General features: G+C 38.0%; 1 long non-coding RNA gene across 1 annotated transcript in view; it reads left to right on the forward strand.

Annotated features, from left to right (window-relative positions):
* Positions 1-12,422, forward strand: part of LOC140527487 (uncharacterized) — a 39,368-nt gene extending 26,946 nt beyond the window's left edge. The window contains exon 2 of the long non-coding RNA XR_011974811.1: positions 12,001-12,422. This is a non-coding gene — a long non-coding RNA (uncharacterized lncRNA). The remainder of the gene's footprint in view (positions 1-12,000) is intronic.
* The last annotated feature ends 394 nt before the right edge of the window (positions 12,423-12,816 follow it).

Here is a 12,816-nt window from a genome sequence, read left to right on the forward strand (position 1 = left end):
AAGGCAGTATCTGTACTATATCTGGCACTAACATGGTGAGCTCTGAGAGTGAGAGGATTACCAGTCTGCTAAATGAAGAGCAAACCAGCCCAGGTTGGAAACAGAAATGGAGTGAGTCAAACCTCCCATGTTAATCACGGCAGGGATCAATCTGTCAGTGGCCCCTACACTTCTGACCTGGGAAAAATAGGCAAAACAAACAAAATGAAACCAAGAAGTGACTAGATGGTCATTTGGGTATATATAGAAGGGATACTTGGTCAGTTATGGATTGGCCTTAATCATAGATATCAAACAAAGGAACCAAATTAAAATGTATTTGGGAAATATTTAGCAAAATAAATAAAAATTCAATAAAACACAGATGGTATCGATCTGTGGTTTTGTAGGGATCCCTTATTGTTTGAGTTTGATGCCACTGGCCTAAATGACATTTGAGATCCCTTTCAACTCCAAAATGGTGATTCTGTGATGTACCATAGACAGTGCTGACCAAGCAGCTCCGACTTAGATGCTAACCATATGATAGATCCTTTCCATGTTTAATTTTTATGTTTTGTCAATCAGTCAACAAATATTCAGTGTCTAACATATGCCAGGTAGGCATTCAGACCTGTGTTATGTTAGAATTCACATAATAATAAGCCGTATTATAATAAGGTCCTAGATGTAAAAGATCTGGAGTAAATAAGTCTTAATTACAACACAGTTTCTTCAGTTTCTTTCTTCCTAGTTTCCCCCTTTTCCACTCTTCCTTATTCTTTGTTTTAACTCCAGGCCATTATTCCACTTGGATGCTTAGTGATTCACGTGCTGCGTGGTCTGCTATCTAGCACCTCTCTTTTCCCATTCACTAAAATCTATTACAGTTTCAGACAATGGGGAGGTTCTCCATTGTCTTTTTTATCATTTTCTTGGGGTATGGGGTGTTCAGGAGGACTAGCACCTCTGGCATGAGGGCTTGCTGAGCCCTTTTCAGGGCTGCTCCTTTGGTATCCACCTTCACCCAGTTTTCAGCTGTGTCTCCAAGAAGTTGTAGCATGCACAGTAGTTATACCCTGGTAAACTGTCTTGGCAACTGACAAAGTTGACTTGGGTAACTGACAAATCTCAAACACATCAGTGAGTTAGAGGAATGTCTATCCCCAGGCTTGTGAAGACTTTCTCCAGTGGAATAGGTGATTGAGAATAATTTGTTCCAAAAACCATGAAGGCAGTTGAAGCACGTGCTATGGAGTGCTTAGAGTTTGGTCAGACATCAAAGATGCCAAGGTCATCCACTGCATCTTGGGCCATCGCCAGTCATCTTGACTTTTGTCTTGGCACTGGACTTTGATGACTCTGGAGGAGAGAGTGAGGTTGACAACTTTATGTAACTCTGTCTCATTTAAATCCAATTCATGTACAATTCAAGACATCACTTGTGATGTTAATGGACCAAAGGAGAAACAACAACCTCATTTGCTCCAGTTCTCTTCCACACCTTCGCTATTTGATATTCCACTCTGAGTCCTTCTTTATTTATTCTCCTTCTGCTTACCCACTGACATTTAATGCTTTTTCCTTTGCTCTGGTACACCTCTTTTACCCTCTTTGACCTATTGTGTCAATTTGTACCTTTCACTATTGGGGGAGGAAATTGTTATTATAATAACAAGAATTCTAATTAATATTTATATTGCACTTTAAGGTTTATCATTAGATATGCTATCTCATTTGATCCTGACAACAACCCTGTGAGATAAGTGCTATTATTATTCTCTTTCTTCATATGAGGATACTGAGACTGAGGTTAATTAATTAGCACAGGGTTTACACACCTAGTAAGTAACTAGAGTAGGACTGACACTAATTTTTGTCCTCCAACCACTCCTCCACTTTCCATATGTTCCTGTGAGGCAATCTTTTCCTATCACTACTCTTAGCAAAGTGGCCATAGTGTAGTGGAAAGAAATCTGAAATTGGAGTTTCAAGGTCTGAATTTAAATCTTGCCTCTGCTTTCATAATAATTATATGACTTTGGACAGGTTGCTTAATCTCTCTGAAGCCACTTTCTTCACTTGTAAAGGGGAGATAATGAGATTTGAAAGGGGGGATGTGAGGAAAATACACGATAAGTTTCAAAGCACTTTGTCTACTTATGCCTGACATGAATGACTTCAATGGGTTATGTCTTGTTTCTATGTGTTTTCTGAATGTGTGCCTTTATTGTGGAATGATAGTCAGTAGAAAGTTTACACCTATGTTTATGAATGCTTACTATATGGATAGAACCTTTTCCTTGTTACTTAGTTTGTTATGCTGTCTGATTAAATTTAATTAAATAGTGGGTTGTTTTGGCTTGGTTTTGGAACTGATATAGTCTATAATTCCATGATAAAAATAAATACATTACTAAGAGTTAGTTATCTATGGCTTTGAGTATAGATGTTTTACTTATAAAGCATCTCAGATCTGGGTTAACTTTCTGATGAGGATGGTCCACGTGCTTCCTGAATATATCAGAGAAGTAATCATCCAGCCTTTTCTTGAAAACATTCAGTGGAAGAGAGTCCTCTACCTACTGAGGTACTCCCTCCTTTTAGATACTCTGATTATAATGTAACCAATAGGTGGCACTATGAGGCAAGGTTTGGCTATGTGAGAGTTTTACTTCCCATTGTAGGTATATGACAAGGGCTAATTCTTCTGGGACCACACAAATTTATCTTCCTACTGGTGACTCGGAAGGTATGGACTGTCTCTTGGTCTATACCGCTTTTTTGCTCTTTGCCTCAAATTGAAGCTTCACTGAGATGCTAGTGCTCTTAGTCATCTGGCCTTGGCTATGACTCCATTAGTTTAGGATACAAAGTCCCAGGTCATATGACTCATCTATTTGGATTCATCACATATTTAAAATCTTATCAGAATTGTTCATAAAATTATTGATGTTCTCTCTACCTTGCTTAGAACCTCCTATTTCTTTCTCCAACTTTTCAAATTATGAAAAACTCAAATGTTTTAGAAAGAAGTTCCCTGACCTATGTTTCATGCACATTTTCTCAATTTTTCATTTTTTTCTGATTGTTGATTTTGTCTCATACAAAACAATTGATCAGTCATGAGTTATCTGGGGGTCATATCAGTTAATTATTTACATGCAGAGGCAAGTGCAGTGGAAGATGCCAGTGCCCAGTGTAGTATACACAGGACTGATTTGGGCCAGGGCAGAAGGAGTAGGGGGTAACTATCACCTCCATATTTCTAGCTCTGATAGCTTTCTTAAGACATTACAAGTTAATGATAAGATGTCATCTTCAGTGTTCCAGATGTTAGTTGACAATGCCAAGGATAGGGAAACTATAACCTCCATTGTCCCAGACATGTTGCCTCTCTTTGGGCAATATAAGATAGTGTTCAGACATCATATTCTTTTAACTAGCTATTCAGTAATCTCCTTTCAAGTTGTCATGTTGCTAAAGTAAACAGTCTTCACTGAGCCTTCTACAATTTTTTTTTCTTGGTTTATCACTCTGACCTGCCTCACTTTGCTCCTTTGTCTGATGAGGCAAACAAACCCACAGGCAGTGTGTTAGACAAAAAAAATTAACAACAAAGCCAAACCCCAGCTGCTGTAGCTTAAATCCAACAATGCCTAAGGAAAGTAAGCAATTTCAAAAAATATTTTCATTCCCTTTACTCTCTTTAATCCTACTTCATTGTTTTCTTTGATCCCCAGTGAATAAATCCAGTGGCCTTTTCTCAGTCATCATCCTCCTTGACGTTCCTGGAGCATTTGATACTCCTAACTTTTTGATATATTATCTTTTCTTGCTCCCTAAATGGGGGTATCTACCAAGCTCTGAATTTTATTTTATTCTCTCTTGGCAAACTCAGTCATTTTTATGGCTTCAACTATGTGCTTAATCAAGTGGCTTCCGAATAGAGAGAAAATGGTACAATGAAAAACACATTGAATTCAAAGTTAGAGGACTTGGGTTTAAATCCCAATTTTGCCATTGATTCCCTGTAACATTCTGGGCAGATATCTTAACTTCTCTGGGCTTCAGTTTACTCACCTAGGAAAAATGAAGGTTGGAGTAGATAATGTCTAGGGTCCCCTCCAGTTCTAAAGCTATAATCCTATGGCCTACATATCCAACTTTAAATTCTCCCTGAGCTCTCTAATCATACAAATTGCCTCCTAGACATCTCCACCTGGATGTTCCATTGGCACCTCAAACTCAGCATATTCAAAACTAAAATCATCTCCTTCATCACCAAAACAATCCCAAACTTGCTACTAATTCCAACTTCTGTTCTTTTGTCGATAGTGCTTATTATCTTCCAAGTCACCTAAACTCCTGACTTCAAAGTCATCTTTCCTTTTCTCTCCTCACTGCTCAGTCCTATCAATACTCATTGCACTGTGTCTCTCATATCCAGTCTCTCCTTTTCTTCCTAAGGCTAGCCCACTAGTTATCTTCTGCTTAAACTTTATGCTTTTACAAACTTGTTGTGATGATAAAACAAGACAATATAATGCAAAGCTAAGGGCTACAAAAATGTATTCTGTTTTTGTTGTTCAATCATGTCTGACTTTTCATGAACCCATTTCAGGTTTTCTTGACAAAGATACTAGAGTGGTCTACAGTTTCCTTCTCCAGCTCACTTTACATATGAGGAAACTGAGGCAAGCAGAATTAAGTCATTTGCCAAGGGTTGCATAGCTAGGATTTGAACTCAGGTCTTCCTGACTCCAAACCTGGTGCTCTATCCACTGTACCACCTAGTGGCCCCATTCTGGGTCTAGAGGGATATAATCAATGTTATTTTGCCAAATTTGAATAGTTCTTGTGTTCCCAATCCTATTGCAAAACCCCAGCTTTTTCCTGAACTTGCTACATTTCACTGAGCCTTTCTGGTGTGGACTTGGCATACTGGAGTCATTTCCCCACAGGAATGGAAAGAACATACCACAGGGACAAAACTGTAACAAGAAGTACATTATAAGATGTCTATGATTCAGGTGCAAGCGTCTCTAAGACCCAGACAGGCCCAAATGATTCAGGGGATGCTCTGAGCCCAGGAGCTCTAGGAAATATGGACTTTAGTTTATTTAAACATAACTAGACTCAGTTCCCTCTTCAAAACATGGTCATGGACTTGTGATCCAGTACTTTTCTATTTGGCTTTACGTTGCTGGAAGGAACCTATGACTGCATCCTACCATGCCTACCTAGCTTATCACTCCTAGGCTGGCAGAGTGGACTCCATTACAGACTCAGGCAAGGAGAGCCAACTGTTATTTCCTCTGACATTTCTCCAACCTTGAGACCTTAATGCCTCTTTCCAATAGGGAAGCTGGTCACATTCCTCCTTAGGCTTTTCTTATCAGCAGTTATACTTAACTGTTCCCTCCTCCACCAGCTCCATAGTTATGGGGTGGGGAACCTGCAAACTCGAGGCCACATGTGGCTCTCTAGGTCCTCAAGTTTTGGATTCAGTCAAAGGACTACACTTGAGGACCTGAAGGACCACATGTGGCCTTGATGCTGAAGGTTCCCCACCCCTGAATGGTAGAACAGGTGCAAAGTAAAGGTATCACATCAGAATAATAAGAGTTGTTCCTTCTTGTTTTGTTCCAAAACAGAACTAAGTTCACCTGAAACTGCTGGTTGAAGGGCTACACATTTTCTAACACATAGATAGCATTTGTGAATTTCTTTTCCGTTTTAACAGAAAAGCAGCACAAATAAACAAATAAATAAAACTTCATTAGGTAGGAGACCAGAATAAAGAGGAAAATTCTACTTCAGTTTATCATTTCCGTGAGTGGTACACGCATCATGAAAGCTACTGGGATAGTCTTGCTCAGTGTCATAAATTTGGGGGCTGCGAGGGATCTTAGAGACCATCTAGTCCAACTAAGACCTGAGGATGTCAAGTGACTTAAGGATCACACAGCTGGCAGATCATGAACTTTGGCCTAAGTTATTTGACTCTGAATCTAGTGCCATTTCCACCATACCACTCTGACTTCTACAGGAATGATTCATCATTGTTTGAGAAAATCAGTCCCTTTCCACAACTTGCTACCGATCACCACTGTTTTTAATGCTCTATTTTTCACACAGTAGTTGACTTGTTGGATATTCTTGTTAATGTCATTGTAACATTTTTCTTTTTCCCACCCTCCTCCAGAGCCTTAGATAATAATGCCCTGGGCTCTAAAGCATTTATTGTGATATGTCAATCAACAAACATTTATTAAGTGTCTACTATGTGTCAGACTCTGTGCTAAACATTGGGAACACAAAAAAAAGACAAAAAACTAGACCTCTTAAGGAAGTCACAGTCTAATGAAGAAGACAAATGCAAACAGTTATGAGCAAGATATTTGCAGGATAAATCAGAAATAATTAACAGAGGGGAGGCTCTAGAATTAAGGATAATTCAGGAAAAGCCTCCTATAGAAGGTGGGATGTTAGCTTTGACTTGAAGAAAGCCAGGGAATCCAGGAGGCAGAGATGAGGAGAGAGCATTTCAAGCATGGAGAATAGCCAGTGAAAATGCCTGGAGTCAGGAGATGGAGGGAAGGTCAGCTTCAAAAAGCTTGGCCAATGGAATATAGACTCCTACCAAGCTGGAAAGCCTTCCTATGTGATCCGATGATGTCTAAGGTCTAGCGGCTCAACTTGAGCCTAATTAAATTTTTGGAGACTCATTACTAGCTGGCCAGAGGATGCTAATTTTTTCTGGTCACGGTAACCATTAAAATCCATATACTAAATTACAGAAGTTTTGCATTTGAGATTGTTAGGGAGAGTATTTACATAAACAGAAGTATGAATTTTTGAAGGGAATAGTTTTTTTTAATATGCCATTTTTTAAAATTTATTTTTTGAGACTGGATCTTTTTACCTTACCTATGCTTGGAAGGTCACTGGACATTTATGGAATTAATCCCATTATTGTTAACTTGCTCCATTTCCATGCTGGACTGGTTCAACCTTCTTTAGGCAGCCAGGTGACCCCTACCTCTAGACACTTACCAAGCACTAGACTTAGTATGAACACCCTATCAGCTTTTCCCACTGTAGATTAGAACTCCTGAGCTCAACCAATTCACCAATTTTAGCCTCTGAAGCAACAGAGATTATAATCATGTGTCACCACTCTCAAATTGCTCCACTATTCAGTGGAATTTTTTTTTTTTTTTTTTTTTTTTTTTTTTTTTTTCTTCTTTTTTTTATTTTTTTATTTTTTTTTTTTTTTTTTTTTTATTTTTTTATTTTATTTTTTTATTTTATTTTTATTTTTTTAATGTTCAGTGGAATTTTTTAAAAAATTATAGGATTTTTTTTTCTTGTTTGCTGACAGATAAGAGGTATTCATGGACAGGATGTTACTACTGCTCTCAGTTGCCACTTAGCATTTATGTTGCCTAGGCCCCTGCTGACAGATCCACACCCTCCACCCTGTAGTCACACATTACCACCAAGGTGTAGCTAAAGAAGGCTACAAAAAAATCAAGGTGATCCAAGGAAAATGGCTCTTTCTCTAAAGGAGATGAAAGAAAATGAGGACGACATATCAGAAGATGAAGGAAATGATAACAGAGAACAGATTATATTCTCCTAGAAGAGGGTAAGGGTAAGAAGATTGTGACTACTCCAGGAAATGTACTACCAGTTAAAAAGACCACCATTGTCACACCTGCCAGGAAAGCAGTTGTGACCCTTAGGAAGATGGCAGCAGATTGCCTTGTCAAAAAAAGTGGCTGCCCTAGTCAAAGCAGTCATAACAACAGGCAAGAAGGAAGTCAACTTGGATAAAACAGCAATCCCTTGTTAAGAAAAATTAGAAAAATTCTAAGAAAGATGACCATGAACCTGAATAAGAGGATGGCAATAAAGATGGGGAATATGAAGAATCTGAGCTGTCCAAAGAAACAAAAATGGAGACAACTCCAATGAAACAAAGCTTTGAGAATGAGAAGGATAAGGAAAATGAAAACTATGAGGATGATTCTGAAGGTGAAGCTATATTTGCCATGCCTGTCAAAGGGAAGAAAATTCCTGTGAAAGTTGTCCCTATAAAAGCTTTTAAAGATGAAAATGAAGGGGAGAAAGATAAGGAAGAGGGAGTGCTCATCAAAAAGTCATTTCAAAAGAAGAAAAAGGAAATGGATAAACAGTAAGCCTCTGAAGATTAAAAAAAATCCAGAAATTAGAAATCAAACCTATAGCTTTTATCTTTTCACTGAAACTTAAATTTCAATAGAAGCTCTTTTGAAGTAAGAACTAGTAACTTGACTATTTTTGCAACAATGGTCTCGCAGTTATGAGTGTCTGAATTGGCACTAGGAGAAAGTTTGGCTATATAGAATTTGAATCTGCTGAAATCCTGGAAAAAGCTTTGGAATTCAGTGGCTCAAATGTCTTTGGCTCTGAAATTAAACTGGACGAAAGTAAAGAAAACGAGAAAGGTATGAAAGATCAGAATGTGTGGACTCTCTTAATCCAGAACCTACCTTAAAAATTACTCAGAATGAACTAAAGAAAGTACTTGATCATGCTACTGATGTTAAATTAATCCTTACTAAGAATGGAATACTCCAAAGATTTGCCTACGTGGAATTTAAGACAGTACTAGAAATTGTCAAAGCCTTGGAAGAGAAACAAGGACGAGGGATTGGGATTGGGCTATTATTCTGGATTTCATAGCAGAAGAAAAAACTAAGCGCAAGAAAATTCAAGAGGAAACTCAAAGACATTTGCACTGAATAACCTCACCTACAGTATTGCTGATAAAAAGCCTACAGGAAGTGTTTGAGAAGGCTACCTTTTCTAACAAGTGAGGTGCAGTGCAGTTATGAATGAGGTAAATGTTCCTCTGCTGAAGGTACAAAAGAAGGTTGAATTTTTGTACCCAAATGGAAACTGAGGGTAGAACAATTAGGTTGCAGTTAAAAGTTAGAAAATAACAATTCATGGATCCAATTATACAAAATTTCATTAAAGACCTGTATGCACAAAAGAAACTTTGAGTCATTTTAATGACTGTTGGTGCAAGAATGGTCACAGACAGGAAAGCTGGGTCATCAAAAGAGTTCAATTTTGCAAGCACCATTATGAAAGAAGATGCTAATGCCAAAGAAAATGGGGAGATTGGTGGAAACAAAAAGACTGGATTGGGCCAAGCCTGAATCAGAAGGTGGCTTTGGAGTCTGTGATGATAGTTAAAGAGGATTTAGTGGTGGAAAAGGTGGTAGAAAAGATAGAGGAGGTCATGGGGGTTTTGGGGGTAGGTGCCAAGAAAACTGGAGGTTGGAGTGGTTTCTGAGGAGGCAGAGAAGGAGGAGGAGACCACAAGCCACAGGGAAAGAAATTGAACTGTGAATAGTTTCCTCACCCTATTCCCCTTTCCCCTGCTATTTGAAAGGACTCTGGACTCTCAGGGGTTTTATCCTGACATCTAATCATTGACAGAGCCTTCTGAGGATATTCCAAGACAGCATGCAGTCCAGATGTTTTCTTGGAAAAACCCATATGACATCAAGGGAGAGGCCATATCAATTTTGACTGGATGAATATTCTATATAAAAATTTTTGAAGAGATGGATGTGGGAGTAAACTTTTTTGTCTAGGACTTATCTTAAGCTTATAATATTATACTTGATGTGCACAATTATTTTTTTCCTACAGAGATCTGTAACAGTTTATTTCTTTTCTCTTTTTTGCTTATAAAGAATAAAGGGCAAATGTATTATTCTGTTTCCTCTAGCAGCCTGTCTTAGGATAAATTAAAGAGGCCTGTACTGGAGGGAAATGATGTGTTATGGGCTGTTTTTCTCTTCGCATGCATTTTACTCTGAAGTTCCTGGCTCTGCTACTAGCAAGCAAGCTGGGCAAATTATATTACCTCTCTGAGTCTTTTTTCATCTGTAAAATAGTTTTTACAGTAAAATACAGTAAAATAGATAGTTTCAAAGGTTCCTTTTGGTTTTTGAATTCTATAACAGACACTGGATCTGTGAGTTTATTAGTAATGGAAACTGAGTGAAGAAGAAACTCATTCTGTCAATTCAGGTTAGCACTTCCTTTGTGACTTATAAACAGAGTTGTCCATTACACTGAGAGGTTAAATAATTTACCCATGATAATAGAGACTACATCAGAGGCAAAACTTGATCCTAGGTCTGGCCCTCTCTACCAATTCCATAATAATACCATGCTCCCTCACAAGTTTTGTGATAGTACAAAACAAATGAGTAATAATGAAAGGACAAGGGAGGAAATGATCTTGGAACCAAAGATCACCTAGTTCTTAATTTAGCCTACACTCACCCTAGTTGAGGAAGTTGATTCACTGAAGACCCTCTACTCTATTCCAATCAGTATCAATCAGTTTGATACGATTTTAAGTTTTGTATATTTGGTCTGGAAGCTGGGAGCTGTGGATGGTAAGATCACTTGTGTAATAATGGGAAGCTGGCTAGAGACCCTCCACTCTTGTTTTTCCTTGTCATGGTGACCAAGCCCAGTGTAGCAGAGGTAATTTAACTACATAAAAAGTCCCCTCAAATTATTTTTGTACCTCCAGACCATCCTGTCTTGTCCAGGTGACCATCTTATGACTATCTTATGACCACCTAGTCAGTGGAGATGCCCTATGCTTCATGCATCTTATGACCACCTTATGATTACCTAGTTAGCAGAAAGATGTTCTGTCTTGCCCAACTCATGACTGCTGATATATTGTTTTGCTTATTTTAGTTTATGTATCATATGCAGCCAATTAAATTATTCTGTATCTGATATAGCTGCTCCTGAATGTTTATATATAGAACCCTATAAAAATAGGGCCCAGGAAGGAGAGGGCATCTCAGATCATCTGGAAGACCTGAGGTCTACTTCATTAGAGGTGACCGTGGACCCTTTAATAAAGTGCCATTGGCTCAGAGATCTGCTTTAGTTTCTCTTATTGCAGGCTGGATAATTTTTATCCCCGCATAGTACTTTGCCAAGTAAGTAAGAGAATATTGGTGAAGACTATAGAGGGAAAAGAGGACAGGGAAAGAGAAAACAAGAGCAGGGGCAGAGGGAGAGAAGATAGAAAAAGGATGGGTAACTAGAGAAAGGAGAGAATAGAAAATAAAAGGAAAGGGTGAAAGGAGAAGAGACACCAAGGGAACTAAGACAGGAGAGGAAGTGAGAGAGCCAAGAGACAGTGGAAGCAAAAAGAGGGTTTTTAGAAAAATCCTACATTTTATTGATTTCTTTTGTTTTCTTATCATCTATACATTTCCCACTATATTTCTCCCTTGACCTCTCACACAGAACAATACCTTATAATAAAGAATCTTTAAAAAGAGAAAAGAAAAAAATTCTTCACAGCTAACCAGTCTCTAAACAATCCTGACTTGTGTGAAGTGTTACACAACCATTGTCCCCCACCTTTGAAAAGAAGTGGGAAGAGGTATCACATACGCTCTTTGGGTCCATTTGGATATGATAATTTAGTAACATTCAGTTTAGATTGCCCTCTTGTTCATTCCATACACATTGTGTATATTGTTTCCCAGGTTCTGCTTATTTCACTGTGCATCAGTTCATGCAGTATATCCTTTAATGCTTTCCTGCATTCATCATTTCTTATAGCACAGTGATATTTCATTACAGTCACATACCACAATTTTTAATCCTTTCCCAATCATGGGACCACAAATTTATAGCTGGAAGGAAACTTAGAGGTCATTGAATCTCTCCCATTTTACAAATGACACAAAAAGGCAGAAAGATATTAATTGTCTATGGTCATATGGCTAGTAAATGTCTTAGGATTTGAACTTGGGTCTTCTTGCCTCCACATCCCATATCCTATCCACTATACCTCTCAATTCTCAATCAATGGGCTTCTAAGTTTTTTTCTAATTCTTTGCTTCCACAAAATGTGCTGCTATAAATATTTTAGTGAATGTGAGATCTTTCTTTGTTCACTGACTTTTTCAGGATGTATGCCTAGCTGAGGAATCTCTGGACCAAAAAGAATGAACATTTTACTGACTGCAAAGAGAAGTTTTGCAGGCACCTTCCTACCTTCTGGGACAGGGACACTCTTTCTGCTGAAAGAGGACCAAAGAAACTAGTGGGTTTTTTTCTTTGCAACAAGACAATTGTATTATCTGTTGTGATGTTTCCAAAGAAGATTGAGAAAATGGAAGACTAATGCTCCTTTGGGGTGGAAGAGAAGAGAGATGAATAAAATTATTCTGCAAATTCCTTACAGTGATGCCCTTGGAGGAAATCTATTGTGCTCTGATTGTGAATATCAATTATTTAGATTAAACTGCCAACTGAGCGTACTTAACGCAATCTAATCTTATAACATTTCTGGTTTGATTATCAGTCATTAAATAATCCTGACAAAGCTTCATAAGACTGTTAAGTCTTGACTTGAGGTTTGCTGTGGGCATGTGACTTTCTCCCCTAGTGAGGACTAAACAAGGGATAGAACTAATCCTAGAAGATAAAATAGATGATTCCAATTCCATAAAAATGAAAGACTTTTGCACAATAATGCAGTTAAATATTAGATGGGATATAGTTAATTAGGGGGAAATATTTTTGCAGTAGATTTCTCTGAAGGATCAACTAATCATAAGCATTTATTAACCTCCTAGTGCTGTACTAGGCACTGAAGATACAAAGACAAAAAGTGAAATAGATAACTTCCCTCAAGGAACTTACATTCTAATACTTGATAAATATATATTATCTAACCTATAAAGTAGATTGACACAAATACATAAGGAAAACAGTCATTTC

This window comes from Notamacropus eugenii, chromosome 2, assembly GCF_028372415.1.
Source record: "Notamacropus eugenii isolate mMacEug1 chromosome 2, mMacEug1.pri_v2, whole genome shotgun sequence".
NCBI lineage: Eukaryota > Metazoa > Chordata > Mammalia > Diprotodontia > Macropodidae > Notamacropus > Notamacropus eugenii.